The sequence below is a fragment of the Danio rerio genome, chromosome 19 (genome assembly GCF_049306965.1).
Source record: "Danio rerio strain Tuebingen ecotype United States chromosome 19, GRCz12tu, whole genome shotgun sequence".
Classification (NCBI taxonomy): domain Eukaryota; kingdom Metazoa; phylum Chordata; class Actinopteri; order Cypriniformes; family Danionidae; genus Danio; species Danio rerio.
Window position 1 is genome coordinate 32,792,948 of NC_133194.1, and position 15,967 is coordinate 32,808,914.

The 15,967-nt window shown below is 39.0% G+C and overlaps 1 long non-coding RNA gene across 1 annotated transcript; it reads right to left on the reverse strand.

Moving 5' to 3' along the window:
• Nucleotides 1-206: 206 nt before the first annotated feature.
• On the reverse strand, nucleotides 207-4,207 carry LOC141378946 (uncharacterized). The gene is made up of 2 exons (XR_012394760.1): nucleotides 1,591-4,207; nucleotides 207-1,545 (listed from the first exon to the last, which is right to left on the reverse strand). It is a non-coding gene; the product is annotated as an uncharacterized lncRNA (long non-coding RNA).
• Nucleotides 4,208-15,967: the final 11,760 nt, after the last annotated feature.

Below are 15,967 nucleotides of genomic sequence, written 5' to 3' on the forward strand. Positions count from 1 at the left end.
TAGCATAGAAAATAGTATGGGGTGATTTTACTGATGTTGTAGTGAACATGAAAATGAGGATGATGTTTTGTGGTTAATTTTTGTTTATCTGCCTGAAAACGAAAGATTCAAAATTATTTTCATTACGTTAACAATATTGTTGGAAATTGTTACGTTTGCTTTTATAAACCTTTAAAACTATGGAAGCATATCAGTAGCAAAATGTATTTTGAAAGGTAATGGGTTTCTTTATTCAAATTTGCATTCTTAATTAAAATTAATTCAATTCAATTCATCGTTATTTATATAGGTCTTTTACAATGTAGATTGTGTCAAAGCAGCTAAACATACAAGTTCTAGTAAATTGAAACTATGTCAGTCCAGTTTTCAGAGTTTAGGTTCAGTTCAGTTAAGCTCAGTGTGGTGTATGTGCAGCTCCACAAGTCACAAACCACGCAGACCAGTGGTGACAGCGGTGCGGAACAAAACTTCACCAATTGACGAAAGTGTCCAGTCTAAGCGCTGGAGAACACTGGACATCCATCATGGAGAGGCTGCAGGTGTGAGTAAGTCCGCAGCGGGTGTTCAGGGTGGCCGACAGGATCAATGCAGAGACTTGTCTGTAACTGGGGTCTTTCAGGTATCGGTCTCATCCCCTCCACTCCTCCATAACCACCACAGCATCTGCTCAGGATACGACCTGGTCCAGGATTATGGAGACATCTAGAAGTCCTCTATGGTTGGCATCATCACTTTACTGGTCACAATCTCTAGAGGCTCTTTTGCTAAAATTATTATTTAAGCAAAGTTTGGTAAAAAAAAAAAATATATATATATATATATATATATATATATATATATATATATATATAATTAAATTGTATCATTTACATTTATGCCATTTCCAACCACTGTTGTTAAAATTTTAAATTTCATACTAATTTTAATGCTTAATAAGTTGTGAAATTAAATAAAATATGTAATACACAAATTGAATTTAATATTTGTAGCGTACAAATAAAAACTGTAGCAGAAATACCGTTTGTATTAACTAATGTCGAGAGGACCACGTGCTTATGATTGACCACGGCTGGTTCCGCATTAGCTAACGCATAAATCACCAATCAGATGATTCCTAACTCACTATAAATAACCAGGTAAATTTCTTACCTCACTCATCTTCATCTTGAAGAATCTCCCCTTCCTCCCTTTTCCTTGATAGGGCAGCATGGCGGCCCAGTGGTTAGAACTGTTGCCCCACAGCAAGAATGTAACTGGTTCAAGTCTTTAACAGGCCAGTGGACATTTCTGTGCAGTGTTTGCATGTTCTCCCCATACTCACGTGGAGTTTTTTTTCCCTGAGTTCTGCGGTTTCCTTCCACAGTCCAAAAACATGCGACATATGTTAAATGACCAAACTAAATTGGCACCACAGATGAGCTCCTAGTCAGCAGTATATCTCTCCAAAGCAGTCCCTTATTTGTCAGTAGCCATAAATAAGCAGAGGAGTTCTCGAAACCTACCTGAGCTCAAACTCCCCTCTCACCCTGCAAACAGAAGGGAGCCCTGGGCTCGAGGATCTTATGAGCTCAGGGCTCTCACCTGGGAGACATGCTTTTTAATCAATCATTGGCTAAATGTGAACTCTTGAAATGCATTTTGACTCACGCAGAAAAGTGATCGCATAACACACTTACTTTGACCAACTGCATTTATTTATTTTTTAAAGCTCTAAATGACTTTTTAAAATAGATATTTCAGACCTTTATACAGTAAAACTAATATTACCGTTTTTCTCAAAAACTTAATAAATTCGTAAAAACACTTGAAAAAATTTTCAAGTGGTCTCTTAACTTATTCCATAGCTGTGTATATCAAGGCTACTCCCCAACTCCTCGACCTGTTTAATAATAAAAAGCATTTTTACCATTTTATGTGATGTTGTATACAGTCCATCATTAAAATTCCTTAAAACATACTGTTCCAGCAGAAAAAAATATCAACACCATACTTGTTTAGAAGAACGACACAAGGATGAGCAAATGAGGAAAACTTTTCTCTGTGAACTGAATTGCCCTTTTTTTAAGGACATGTCGAACAGAATCTGAGTTGGTTCTGTTACTTAGACTGATATGTGTGCTCTACGAATCCTGGATCTAATTCATTTATTAAGTCCATTAGAGTTTATGGGGCTATGGACTGTAACTTACAGTTTATTACTTTCCAACCCTGTATAATAAAAATGCCATATTCAGTTACAGTGCATTTCCGATAAGTTAATGGCAGAAAATTGGAACATAAATCTACAAAAAAAAGAGCCCCAAACTGTTCTGTGCTGTATTTAATGGTTTATCAGAGTCTATACATCCTTTAATAGCAGATATCTGCCGTCAATCACACACTGGCAAGCTAAAAAGAACAGGCCTCCGAACTGTAAGAAGCACTTCCAAACTCCTCTACAACAAGACTATTGTGAAGAAAAAAATTCATGTTCAGATTGAAAGCAGACGTCCCTGATTTAACTGTCCCTTCAGCCTTAAACGCTTCTCCAGATGCCCATTTATGGCGATACGCTTTTCACAACCTTGTTCTAGATGTGTCTTAAACCCATTTAGGAGTGTATAATCATATTCCAGTGCTTTCAGATGAAAATTCACCACCATTACATGCTGCTTGGCTTTCATTGTCACTGGCTTTTACATTGGCGGGGTTCAACCTGCTGCTGGTTTTCCCGCCCCAGAGAGCGATTCAAGAGAATAGGGAGTCTAATACTAATGTGTTAAATCCTTCAGTTCAGCCGAGCCTGGACTCACGAAGACCGCGGCGTCTTGACACAAGTCGGATTAGGCCCGGGGATTAAGACAATATAAGTCCTGAAGAAAAAGCATCCTCTCTGTGGCAGAGCGCTCTTGAGGAGATGAAAAGACGCTCGACTGTAGAGTTAACTGTTAAGCACTGCGAGTCTTTTTGAATAAAGGCAGTCTTTGGATAATGTATGTGTTCACAGAAGGTCGCACAGCCCTCCAGGCAGGCCCAGATGTACTCGGTTTTCTTTTTTTCTCTCCACATTTCCAACATTAGATAATATATTTAATATTTCAATTGAAATGGAAGGGAAGGGTAATATTTATGACCTTGCTGTTCCAGTTTTGCAGACTTGCTTGAGATTCTGTGTGGACCAGCTTTAGGTCAGAGAAATACATTTTATTTACATTACATCACACGTTGGGTGGATGTTTTTATCCAAATTGGTTTATGGTGGTCTTTTTATTGATGAAAGCAACTTTTAATAGATGAGCTTTGGTAATTTGTCTTTTTAAATGCAAATTGATACAAATTCATTTAAATCTGTTTACAGTGAGCACGGAAAGTATTCAGACCCTCTTAAATTTTGCAATATAACAGACCTTTCAGTCCTTTTTTTCCCTTAATGTACACACATCACCCCATATTGACAGAACAAACAATAAAGAATTGTTGATATTTTTGCAGATTTATTAAAAAAGAAAAACTCAAAAATCACATGGTCATAACCATTCAGACCCTTTCCTGTGACCCTTTCAATCTGATCATCCTTGAGATTGTTTTACACCTAAAGTTGAGTCCAGCTGTGTTTGATTAAACTGATTGGACTTGATTAGGAAAGGCAGGCACACACATGTCTATATAAGACCTTACAGCTCACAGTGCATGTCAGAGCAAATGAAAATCATGAGGTTAAAGGAACTGCTTAACTTAAGGTTACCAAGAACACAGTGGCCTTCATGATCCTTAAACGAAAGCAATTTGGGATGACCAGAACCCTTCCTAGATGTGGCCAAATTTACCTATTGAGGGAGAAGAGCATTGGTGAGAGAGGTAAAGAAGAACACAAAGATCACTATGGCTGAGCTTCAGAGATGCAGCTGGAAGATGGAAGAAAGTTATCCACCATCACTGCAGCCCTCCACCAGTCTGGGCTTTATGGCAGAGTGGTCCGACTGAAGCCTCTCCTCAGTGCAGGACACATAAAAGCCTCATGGAGTTTGCTATAAAAAAAAAAACACCTGAAGGACTCCAAGATGGTGAGAAAAATATTCTCTGGTTTGATGAGCCCAAGATAGAACTTTTTGGCCTTAATTCTAAGCTGTATGTGTGGAGAAAACCAGGCACTATCACCTGTCCAATACAGTCCCAATGATGAAGCATGGTGGTGGCAGCTCATCATACTGTGGGGGTGTTTTTCAGCTGCAGGGACGGAATGACTTGATCCAACCAAGGGAAAGATGAATGTGGCTAAGTACAGGGATATCCTGGACGAGAACTTTCTCCAGAATGCACAGGATCTCAGACTGGGCCAAAGGTTTAACTTAAAACATGACAATGACCCTAGGCACACAGCTAAAATAACGAAGGACTGGCTTCACAACAACTCTGTGACTGTTCTTGAATGACCCAGCCAAAGCCCTGACTTAAACTCAATTGAGCATCTCTGGAGAGATCCAAAAATGGCTGTCCATTAACGTATCTAACTAACGTATCTAATTCTTCCCAAAAAGACTCATGGCTGTATTTGATCTAAAGGGTGCTTTTACAAAATACTGAGCAAAGGGTCTGAATATATAGGATCATGTGAAATTTCAGTTTTCCATTTTTAGTAAATCTGCAAAAATATCAACAAGTCTGTGTTTTTCTGTCAATATGTGGTGCTGTGTGTACATTAATAAGGGGAATAAATGAACTTAAATAATTTTAGCAAATGGCTGCAATATAACAAAGAATGAAAAATTGAAGTGGGTCTGAATACTTTCCATAGCCACTGTACACTATTTTGATGAAGGTTTTTGGTGAAACCCCTCCAAAGCATTGTATTCAGGTGTTCTAATGACTTCCATGGCCACAGGTTTGTAAAATCAAACATCTAAGTTTGTAGACTGCTTTTAAAAACATTTTTGAAACAATGGGTCACTCTCAGCAGCTAATTGAGTTCAGCATGATAGCATGATTAGCACCTGTGCAATAAGTCATTTATGAAATTTTCTCAATGGCACAGTGGCCTGACAGAAAGAAGGTCACTGGTTCAAGTCCAGGCTAGGCCAGGAGGCATTTCTGTGTGGAGTTTACATGTTCTCTGTATTTGTATGACTTTCCTTTAAGTCAGGGGTGTCCACACTCGGTACTGGAGGGCCGGTGTCCTGGAGAGTTTAGCTCCAACTCTAATCAAACACACCTGAACAAGCTAGTCAAGCTCTTATAAGGTATACTAGAAACTTCCAGGCGGGTGTGTTGAAGCAAGTTGGAGCTAGTCAGCACGACATTGGCCCTCCAGGACCGACTTTGGAAACCCCTGCTCCAAGTGCACTGGTTTCCCCCACAGTCCAAAGATATTGGGTATAGGTGAACTGAGTAAACAAAATTCGCTGTAGTGTATGAGTGTAGGTGTGTGAATGAGAGAGTGCATGGGTGAATGGGCATCCGCTGCATAAAACATGCTTGAGTAAATGGCGGTTCATTGTTGTGGCAAACCCTGAGAAATCAGGGACTAAGCCGAAGAATGTAAGTGTGTGAGTGAGTGAAACCAATCTGGAACAAGGTGGTACATCACTTAAAACCATGTTTGGCATCAGCACAAGCGCAAAAGTCACCAACTTAGTCCAATAGCTACACACCTCCAAACTTCAAGAGGTCAAGAACAGTGCATTGAGAGCTTCATAGACTAGGCCCCTAAAAAGATGTAAAAGAAACTCTTAATGCTTTAGCATACCAAGACATTTTGGACAACATTTGGGTTACCACCGTCGCCTCACAGCAAGCAGGTCACTGGTTCGAGTGCTGGCTTGGCCAGTTGGCATTTCGGTGTGAAGTTCGCATGTTCTCACTGTGGGTTTCCTCTGGGTGGTCCTGTTTCTCAAGACATGCGCTTTAAGTAAATTGTATGAACTAAGTTGTTCATAGTGTATGTGTGTGAGTGTGAATGCAAGAGTGTATGGATGTTTCCCTGTACTGGGTTGTCAATGTCAATGTCAATTTTATGTATATAGCACTATTAAACACAACCAAAGGTTGACCAATGAGCTGCACAATACACATCATAAAGAGAAAGATATACAATTATAGCTAAAACAAACAGTTTTCAATGATAAAATGTCAAATCAAGTTTTCAACCTGGATTTAAAAACAAACAGAGATTATATAGCTAATACAGAGGGGGCATGCCCAGTCACCTCTGCATTTCAGCCTTAACTTAGGGATGCATATTAGTCTCTGGTTTGATTAGAGACCAACCGGGCTGATGTTCAGTCAACATGTCTAACAGATAAAAAGGGCCAAGCCATTTAGTGATTAACCAAAAAGTTTAAACAACCAAGTTTTAAAACCAAGAAAAGAATTTTAAAAGTGACACAATACTACACTGACAACCAGTGCAAGAGCCTAAGACTGGTGTGACGTGGTCATGTTTTTTGATACTGGTTAAAAGCATTGCAGCAGCATTTTGAACTAACTGTAAATGGCATAGAGTTGTCTGACTAATCCCAAAACAGTTACAGTAGTCCGACCTAGAAGTAATAAAAGCATGAATTATTTTTTCAAAATTTCTTCCACACTGCAAAAAATGCTTTTCTCACTCAGACTTTTTATCTTGTTTCCAGTCCAAATATCTCTAAACTCTTAAACCGAGAAGCAAAAAAGATTGTCTCGCTTTAAGAAATAATAGGCCAAAATTAAGTGAGTTTTTTCTTAAAACAAGCAAAATAATCTGCCAATGGAGTAATCAAAATAATCTTACGCCAGAAGGAAAAACAAGATTATGTTGGTTCTTATAAGGAAAAACTCGCTTAGTTTTGGCATATTATTTCTTAAATCAAGATAATCTTTTTTAATTGTCTAGAAAATGCTCCTTGAAATAAGATTTTTTAATATATTTGAGCTAGAAATAAGCCAAAACCTCTAAGCAAGAAAAGCATTTTTTGCAGTGTAGATAGAATAGGTTTGACTTTCTTTAAGAGTGAAAGAAGCAGGATTTGACCACTGCATTTATCTGTTTATCAAAACTCAAACCATCATAAAAGATAACACCTAGATTTTTTTACAAAAGGTTTCACAGAAAAGCTTGATTTACCAAGATTTACTGTTGGTGTCCTAGAAGAATTTGATAGGCCGAACACAATTATTTCAGTTTTACTCTCATTAAAATCTAGAAAGTTCAAAGACAATCAGGCCTTCACACCTAAGAATCACATAAGAAGACATAAGAATCTCCAACCCACTTGAACTCGGTTTTAAGGGCAGGTAAATTTGAGTGTCGTTCAGAAAGGTGTGTTGCTGGAAGGGCACTCGCTGCATAAAAACATATGCCGGAATAGTTGGCGGTTCATTCTCTATTCTCCATATCCCAAACTACTGCGTTTACACAAATGAAATGCACCAATATCTAATAAGTGAAAAACAAAGGGTGTCAACCAAGCTCTTTTTGAGACACATTACCACAACATCTGGACGATCAGCCTTTTCTAAAGCAGCTTTAGACAAGTGAGAACAAGTGAAATTAGGCCTCATTGTGACTCACTGTTCCCTCGAGTTCCTCTCCACCCTACCTAAACAGTCACAAGGCACTGCCACATCTAGCTCACTGCTGACGGAGAGAGAGAAAGACAGAAGTGCTTATAACACATCCACTGATAAGAGACAGACAAAAGGGGGGAGGCCTGAAGAGAGAATGAACTGAGAAAGAGAGAGAGGCTCATTAAAAACACGTGTTGCTGGGGTGTGCAGCGGGGCCCAGAACAGAATCCAATTATCACCTGCCTTTTTCTCAGCACCACTGCATCAATACTTCATTACAAAAGAAGCATCCACAGAGATTCACACTCAAACAAGACCTAGTCTGGAGCCCTGCAGCACACCTACCTGTTCAGAAAACATGGGATCTTTCCCTGAAATTGGCCCACGCAGGATTCCTTGATCACCTGATTGTGGGCAGAAAATATATTCTGTTTACATTTCATTTACATTCATGCATATGGAAGATGATCTAATCAAAAGTGACTTACAGTGTTCTTTGTGCTGGTAATGAGACAAGTTAAGTGGCAGCAACTTTATACATGTTTTAAATGCAAATGCAAAAAACACCCATAAACAATGCATTATTTAAACCCATCTATTCTTAATCAAACGATAGTATACAATGTGCCTTGAGCAAGATTACTGTTGTTCAGGATGATGTGTTGATATTCAGAACCACAAGCATGATTGTGCCTTAAATAATTGAGTTGATTATTGAGTAACTTTACTGTTCAAATGATTGGTGTCAGTAAGGAACACTAGCTGCATTTTCTATGTCCCAAACTTAAATTGTTAATTGAATCTCAAATTTCACAAACGCTCCTATATACAGTGGGGGGGAAGTAAGTATTGAACTTGTCATGTTTTTTTCCTGAGAATAATATTTCTAAAGGAGCTCTTGACATGGAATTGAAGCAGGTTTTGGTAAAAACCCAAACAATACAAACACGAAAATGTTTAATACTTTATATAAAAGGCTTTTTTGGTGATGGCAGCTTTAAGCCACCCTCTTTTGGGGAAAGAAGTCACAAGAGTTGGCTAGGTGTGAGTTTTTTACAGGCTGGTGATTGGCTGGGCCATTCTACAGATTGATTCTCTTTCTCTGAAAGCATTTGAGAGTTTTCTTGGCTGTGTTTTGGATTATTGTCTTGCTGAAATGTTCACTGTAGTTTCATCTTCATCTTCTCGCTAATATAGATGTTGGACTGAAGCAGCTGATATTAGTTTACAATGACGAAGGGTAGAAGTGTGCTGAATAACTACTGAGAGATTTCAGCTGCTGTCTGGGCTTTTACTGCCTTTCTACACTTCCATTTCTTCATGTGTTTAATACTTTTTCCTTGCGTTATTTTATTTTATTACACATAATACTTCATTTGTAAACTAATTACATTTGTTTTCTTTGCATATATGGATTGCTTTGGTTGTTATCAACATCTGGGGAACGTTTCAAGTCAACAGCACCTTTAGAAATATGTTTTCTGAGCAAAATAGTGACATGTCCAATACTTATTTTCCCCACTATATAAATAACAAATATATATTAAGCTAGAATGAGGTTACATTTAAAATTCCTAAAGGTCATATGATCACTGTTTCAAGATATGTGTCGATTTGTAGAATCTGGCTCTTATAGGGCATCATCTGGAAATTCTAAATCTACATTTTTTTTCTATGACATCACATTCCATAACATCCAAGAAATGCTTCATACATGGTCGGTTTCAATATAGAAGGGGATTTCTTTAACATAACCCTTTGATAACTCACCTGCATGAGTAAATAAATGGCTGTGGCAAATGTAAGCCTACCAGCATCCGTCTACATTATATCATACATGTTTGACTGCTCTTAAAGCTTTTACAACATCTTGTGGATAACATGGCATTCTAAAAATTCTATCATAACGGCCTTTGACCACTGCTCTTGCATATTTTGCAGTGTCAGCTTTTCTTGTCATTCCACTGCCCTCAGTCTCTCATTTTTAAGATTGTTATAAAGAATGTCACTTTTTAATTGGCAATTTGTCAACAGCTTGTAAGAAACTTGAACGCACAAAAAACTAAATGAATGATTATACAATGTTCTAGAGAATGCTGAAGGAGACATTCTGCACTGTTATGTCCATGTGTCATGCCTATATATATATATATATATATATATATATATATATATATATATATATATATATATATATATATATATATATATATATATATATTCAAACTAGTTTAACACAGCATTACCTACTGTATGTAGTCTATAGTCTTAGACATACACTCACTGGCCACTTTATTATGTACACCTTACTAGTATTGGGTTGGACCCCCTGTTGCCTTCACAACTGACTTAATCCTTTATGGCAGGGGTCTCAAACTCAATTTACCTGGGGGCCGCAGGAGGCAAAGTCTGGGTGAGGCTGGGCCGCATAAGGGATTTCACAAAAAAAAGTCCTCAAATGTCATTGTTAACAGTTTTAATTATTTCTTCTGAACATGAAGTGTCCTGAACATTAATAGAACATTGAGTGAAGATTATGAACAGTTCTTCTGAACATGGCATCTTTTGCCTACTTCTTGCTGCCAGAGACTTGACAGCGCTTCTTCTCACAAATCTGAACCACATTTGGCTTTAGAGCGGAAGCCGTTGAGACCCTCAGTATGGCTTGGGGGAACTCACTCAAAACTTCCATTCCCTCACCCAGGCCCGTGCAGAGACCGTCCAAAGGGCATGTGCAGGTAAATTTTTGGAAGAGCGGGGGGGGGATTGGTAGGCGGGACCGAAGGTGTACCACGTCGCGGGGGCACTTTTGATCATTTTGGAAGGGCACTTTCTATCCAAGACTAAAAAGGGCATGTGCACTGCACACCTAAAAAAGGCATATATATGTATAAATAAAACACCCCCACCCCACTCCAGTCACATCAGTCTGTACCAGTCTGTATCTACCTATAATATATATAAGATGCAGGCTATAGCTAGGTAGGTGGCAGGCTGCAGATAGGTAGCTAAGTGGCAGGCAGGGGCGGGAACAGGTTACCTTGGTTCTGGCCGGCGCGAGTTCCCTCCTAACACTTCCCGCCCGTCACAGCGTCTAACAAAGGGGCGGGGTGCGTGGTGACGTCACCGGCATCCCCGCCTCTTTGTTTACACGGCGGGCGGGGAATGCCAGTGACCGCTGTCTACGGATAGAATCAGCGGAGCGGGGAGCGCTCTCTCTCCCCGCTCCGCTGATTCTGTCAGTGTACAGCGGTCGGCGCGGGCCACAAAATATTGCACTGAGGGCCGCAAATGGCCCGCGGGCCGCGAGTTTGAGACCCCTGCTTTATGGCATAGGTTCAACAAGGTACTAGAAATATTTATCAGAGATTTTTGTCCATAATGACATGATAGCATCATTTAGTTGCTGCCGATTTTTCAGCTGCAAATCCATGATGCGAAAGGTGCTCTATTGGATTTAGATCTGGTGACTGTGGGGTCATTTGAGTACAGTGAACTCATTGTCATGTTCAAGAAACCAGTCTAAGATGGTTTGTGCTTTATGGAAGTAGCTGATGGGTATGCTGTGTTCATAAAGGGATGGACATGGGTGTAGGCTGTGGCATTGACATGATGCTCAATAGGTACTAATGGGCTCAAAGTATGCCAAGAAAACACTATTACACCACCACCACTAGCCTAATTCATTGATAAAAGGCAGGATGGATCCTTGCTTTCATGTTGTTGATGCCAAACTCTGACCCTACCATCCAAATGTCACATCAGAAATCGAGACTCATCAGACCAAGACAACGTTTCTCCAATCATCTATTGTCCAATTTTGGTGAGCCTGTGTGAATTGTAGTCTCAGTTTCCTGTTCTTTGCTGACAGGAGTGACACCCGGCGTGGTCTTCTGCTGCTGTAGCCCATCCGCCCCAAGGTTCGACTTGTCGTGCGTTCAGAGATGCTCTTCTGCATAACTCTGTGGTAACAGACTAGTTTCAGCTATAGAAAGGCAACAGTAACTCAAATAACCACTATTTTAGTCACTGTTGCCTTTCTATAGTTGGAACTAGTCTGGCCATTCTCCTCTGACCTCTGGCATCAATAAGGTATTTGCGCCAACAGAACTGCCGCTTATTGGATATTTTCTAATTTTCTAACCATTCTCTGTAAACCCTAGAGATAGTTGTGTGTGAAAATCCCAGTAGATCAAGTTTCTAAAACACTCAGACCAGCCCATCTGGCACAAACAACCATGCCACGTTCAAAGTCACTTAAATCACCTTTCTATCCCATTCTGATGCTCAGTTTGAACTGCAGCAGATCGTCTTGACCATGTCTACATGCATTAAGTTGCTGCCATGTGGTTGGCTGATTAGCAATGTGTGTTAACAAGCAGTTGGACAAGTGTACCTAATAAACTGCCGGTGAGTGTACTTGGATCATTCCTGGATGTTCATTGTAAGTATTTCACAGCAAAGCTTATTTGTTTGACTTCTATTCAAAGGCTGAAAGAACTTCACAATAAGTACTAGAGTATTGAATCACATTGTACACTAATTGCCTCTTAAAACTTTAATGGCCACATGTGTTGCTAATAACAAGAGTTTCTTTAACTATTAATATGTGTATGCTATGTCTTACGTCACTTTGAAACCTTGAGCTATTTACAGTTTGCTGGATTCCTACTGGCTGTCAGTGTTTTATTATTTATCAGCTAGGGGAAAAATCCACGGAAAGTCACTCCAACAATATTGTTCCTCAATGTCACTGTTTTACACTTTTAAACTTGCAGTATACATACACACTAACTTTTACAAGGTGGATAACGCAGTGATAGATTAAAATGAGAAAGTCCAGAGAGTTGTTAGCTTTTATAATTGTCTGTAAAATAATAGATTTCATTTGACTAAAATACCCGTTCTTATATAACAGCAGACGGCCTGTGAAAGCCTAGACTCGGAAACAGCAGCTGTGCTTGTAGCTGGATTGCATCACCCTGCATCCATCTCAGTATTTAAGCTACACACTGATGAATTCAAGCTTTCAGTGCTCTTTAAAAACATCCTAAAGCATCCAATAAAAAGTGATAGAGTATGTCAGAGTTCAGAGGTCAAAAGCGGCCCCGTCAACAGCGAGGTCAAGCAAAACCGCTCACAAATTGGATGTTTGCTTTCAAAACATACACGCTGCATAATTGAGGGGCAGCAATTTCAAACGGATCGATTGTGCAAGCAGCTGCTAAAAGGAGAAGGGAGAGATAGAGAGAGAAAAATTACAGAGCTTTTTTTTCTCTCTTAAGTCTACATCCAAGAGTTTCTATCATTTTCTATATGAAATGCAGCAGAAATGATGAAAACATTGATTTGTTGCAAAGCAAGCTGATGTATATTCACAAAATGACGCATTGTGAATCTCAAAAGGACTATTTTGATGGCACTGGAGAAGATATGACCCTGTGGACCCTATTGCTTTCTCACGAGGTGAACTAAAAATGACAGGATGATGGTGTCATATTACTGGTAGTGACAACAAGTACAATCATGACTGGCAAGTGATAATTACCATGTGGTGCTAATACTCACTTTCCCTCAGATAGGTCACTTGAGTCTCCACAGCAGAATGAACCACCAATTGCATGTTTTATGTGACAGATGCCTTTTCTACCTCTACCTGGTGAACACCCAGTGCTGGGAAACGCCCACACATTCTCTCATTTACACAATCATGCACTACAGCAAATTTAGTTTATGCAATTCACTTATTGTTTGTTTTTGGACTGTGGGTGAAACCTAAGGACCCAAAGGAACAAGATGGTCGCTGGTTTGAGTCCCGCCTGGATCAATTGGCATTTCTGTGTAGAGTTTGCATGTTCTCCCATTGTTTGCGTGGGTTTGTGATGTGCTATAGGTGAATTGGGTAAGCTAAATTGTAGTGTATGTGTGTACGTCCTGGTCCTTCAGGTGTGAGGGTTGAGCATTGGGTTAACGATTCGCCTCGTAAAAATTTTACGAAACACCAACATGGTCCGGCTAAATATCATCTTGTAAATAAACAGCCCTGGAAGAAAGTAATTCAGAATGATCTTTCTCGGTTGAGTATGGTGTTTAATGAAGTGTAATTTACATTTTCTGTGGTCATATTGTAACCTATATAATTAGAGGCAGAAAAATAAAAGAAATATTTATTTGATGTAAATTCTTAAAATTTTGTAGATGCTTTGTAGAATAAAGTGAAGCAATATATATTACAATGTAATATACAATACATATTTCATCATTTTAAATAATTTGATCGTTTAAAGATTTAAAAATGTTATTTATTCATGCAATGGCAAAGTTGATCACTCTGTAATCTTTCTAATATGCTGATTCAGTCCTCAAGAACATTTTTCCCATTAGTATTCAAAATTCATTTTTCATGATTCTCTGATGAATAAAAATTATTTACTTTAATCATACATAAACACTCACCGGCCACTTTATTAGGTACATCTTACTAGTACTGGGTCGGACCTCCTTTGGCCTTCACAACTGCCTTAATCCTTCAAGGCATAGATTCAACAAGGCACTGAAAATATTCCTCAAAGATTTTGGTCCAAATTGACATGATAGCATCACCCTGTAGATTTGTCGGCTGCACATCCATGATGCAAATCTCCTGATCCACCACATCGCAAAGTTTTGAGTACAGTGAACTGATTGTCATGTTGAAGAAACCTGTCTGAGATGATTCGTGCTTTATGAGGTGTGTTATATTGCTTAAAGTAGCCATAATAAGGTGGGTATACTGTGGTCATAAAGGGATGAACATCGTCAGCAACAATACTCAGGTAGGCTGTGGCATTGACATGATGTTCAATTGCTAATAAAGAGCCCAAAGTGGGTCAAGAAAATATCCCTCACACCATTACATCATCACCACCAGCCTGAACCATTAATACATGGCAGGATGGATCCACGCTTTCATGTTGTTGACTGCAAAATCTAACTCTACCATCCGAATGTTGCTGAAGAAATAGAGACTCACCAGACCAGGCAACGTTTTTCCAATCTTTTATGGTTCAATTTTGGTGAGCCTGTGTGAATTGTAGCTTCCGTTTCCTGTTCTTAGATGACAGGAGTGACACCTGGTGTGGTCTTCTGCTGCTGTAGCCCATCTGCCTCAAGGTTTGATGTGTTGTGCTTTCAAATATGCTCTTCTGCATACCTTGATTGTAATGAGTGGTTATTTGAATTACTGTTTAACTGATCCTTCTGAAACAGAACAAATCTTAGACTAATTTGGCAAAGCAAAAATGAATTGTTAACCATTCAGAGCATTAAAAAAAACCTAAGTGTTCAATGTGTAAAACTCAAAGTGAGACATAAATCTCACTGTAAAAACATTTTCTTATGTGTAATAAACAACTTTGCTACTGCACTCATAAAAATATAAGTTCCAAAGTGGTAATACAATTTGTAAAAATTAGCTCAAACAAACCTTGTTTTTTAGAGATATTTATTAACGTCTCACCTCAGTTAATAGAAGTAGTGCTGTAAACCAAATCAATTGTGATATGAACAAGTATCTATATACATTAAAAATACTATGTAAATCTGAAGTCGTCTCCATCTCCAGCATGGGTGCCCAATTACAAAACCTTTCCTCTGTGTTTGTATCTTAACAGGCAAAAAACTAAATTTGAGGAAAAAAAAATCTAACTTGTTTCATAAGTTTTCCAAAAATATAGATATACTGTATATGTTTATGACTTTGTTAATCTGACAGTTTTTATGAAAACATTTGATTACTAATTAAAAAAAACATTAACCATTAAAACGGATTCCAGATAAATGACAACAGAAAATGAATGGAGTTTGGGCAACAACAAAAAAAAAGGGATTAGACAGGGAAAACCATCCCGCATACACACAAAGTCACAGAGGATTCAAACGCAAGAATGGAAGCATAATCTGTTTACAACACTACTTTTGCACCCCCAATTCCAGAATCTCTGCAAACAGCCCAATGGATTACACTACAGACAAAAAATCCCTGAAAGAGGTAGAGATGATGCCAAGATGGCAGATAACAGATTCCTTTACAAAAGATTAAACCCAAGCCTGGAGGCCTTTGAGAGGGAAGGACACAAGAGAGACGGCTAGAACCATCTCATTAGTAGGCAAGTACGCAAAGACCTCCGCCCTTACAGCGGCGCATTGCCTTGTCATCCTGTCAGACAGTCTGAATGAGGAAAAAAGTGGGAAGAAACAAAACACGAAGGCATCCAGAAAACAATGTACGTGTTCTTTGTTTTGTTTTTTTCCATGGCTGGTCTTGTCAGGAATTTGAGTGTAAAATGCCAGCTGTGCTAGTGCTGATGTTCTGCTCAGTGGGAGTGTTAATGGCACTATGGGCCACAGAACAGACTCAGCCTGAGGCCCACACACAGACAGTGGTGCTGGAAGACATCGCACGACA